This window comes from Beta vulgaris, chromosome 8, assembly GCF_026745355.1.
Source record: "Beta vulgaris subsp. vulgaris cultivar EL10 chromosome 8, EL10.2, whole genome shotgun sequence".
NCBI lineage: Eukaryota > Viridiplantae > Streptophyta > Magnoliopsida > Caryophyllales > Amaranthaceae > Beta > Beta vulgaris.
The window spans coordinates 11,170,794-11,172,487 of NC_079209.1; the positions used below are offsets into that span (position 1 = coordinate 11,170,794).

The window sequence follows — 1,694 nt, forward strand, 5'->3', positions numbered from 1 at the left end:
TAGACCAACCAAAACCAACCCCATTGCTCATGCTCGAACGAATTTATATTTATTGTATTCCTCATTTTTCAATTTCTTAAGTATTTCATTCTTGAACAATTAAGTATTTTTGTAAAAAAATTCATATCTAATTATCTAAAACATATCTTTCATACACTATCTTCTAATTTTTTTCCTTTTACATATATTAGGGGTGGCAAACAGATCAGGTCGTGTCAAAAGCAGGTTCGGGTCATTTCGGGTTCGGGTCAGGAGCCCCCAACCTGAACCTGATCTGTTTAGGTTTTCAGGTCAATTTTTACGACCTAACCTGATCTGTTTCAGGTTCGGGTCAACCTGAAACGGACCTGCTTTGACCTGTTTTTCATATTTTTATTATTTAAAAAACTAAATTTGCCTAATATCAGCCCATTTTAGATCTGAAAAAGTAAGCAAAAAGGCCTAAGAATAGCTGAACAACTGCTGAATATGAATTCAGAGTTTAGAACATGTTTTAAAAGTTTAAACAAGTCTTAAATTTATAATTAGTTCATTAATTACATAATCTTCACTTGAAGAACTGAATTTAAAATATTAGACACCATTGAAGTATTTAAACATCATAGACTCATAGTTCAAAGCTAAAACACAAGTTACAACCGAGATTACAAAGAACTTCAAATACAAATCGAATAATTAAACAATTACAGAACTTCAAATACAAATCGAATAATTACAAATTAAAGCAAATCAAATAATTAGTAGCTATAGCTATAGCACGAATCGAATAATTACTAAACAAATCGAGAGAAAAAAACGAATACAGATCCAAAAAGAAAAACGAGGAAAAATGAAGCAAATTTATAAAAAATACCGGAGTAAATAATCTGCAAAATAAAAACCAAAAAGTAATAGAAATTATTAGAGCAAAAACAATGTTAAAAAGAGTAAAAGAACAATTACAAATAATGAATAAATTAGACAAGAATAATTACCTTAGGCTTAGTACACGTTTAAATGAAAGATGAGAAATTAGGAATAAAAAGTAAAAAGATAAATTGAGGTGAGAAGAAAATGAAGAAGATGGAAGAGAATTAGAGAGAGTGGGATTGTGAGAGCCTTAGAGGCGCTGATGGAGTAAGGAGGGATAGGGTGGGCGGACAAAACACAAAAGGAAGTAAAGGGAAGTAGGGTTTTGTTATTTATATGCTCATTTTTTCACTTTTTTGGGCTGGATAATTCGACATATAATTCATTAGCCCAAGTTACAAATTAAATGTAAAATCTTTGGGCTGGACAAATTTTTTTTAGTTCAATTATTCGGATTAGGTTATACGGGTTGACCCGACCTGATTTTGACCCATTTACAAATCAGGTCAAGTGGGTCATTTTCAGGTCAGAAAATTCGACCTGAACCTGACCCATTTAACTTTCAGGTCGGGTTCAGGTCGACCCATTTAACTAATCGGGTTGAAAATCTCAACCCAAACCCGCTAATTTCGGGTTGGGTTCGGGTCGGGTTGTCAGGTTGGGTCGGCTTTTGCCAGGCCTAACATATATTATTGTCTTTTGTGGTCTGTTTTGTCATATTGCTTGATTCGATTTGTTATTAAAGATAGCAATGGTCAAATGATAAACATAAAACTCAATGTTCTATTACTATTAAAAAAAGTATAAGATAAGCAATTGATCTTGTAAGATAATGTTTACTTTTA

At 32.2% G+C, this 1,694-nt stretch overlaps 1 long non-coding RNA gene across 1 annotated transcript; it reads right to left on the reverse strand.

Moving 5' to 3' along the window:
* Positions 1 to 589: 589 nt before the first annotated feature.
* Positions 590 to 1,489, reverse strand: LOC104882847 (uncharacterized). Its single transcript, XR_788464.4, has 2 exons — positions 975 to 1,489; positions 590 to 866 (listed from the first exon to the last, which is right to left on the reverse strand). It is a non-coding gene; the product is annotated as an uncharacterized LOC104882847 (long non-coding RNA).
* Between the last annotated feature and the right edge of the window lie 205 nt (positions 1,490 to 1,694).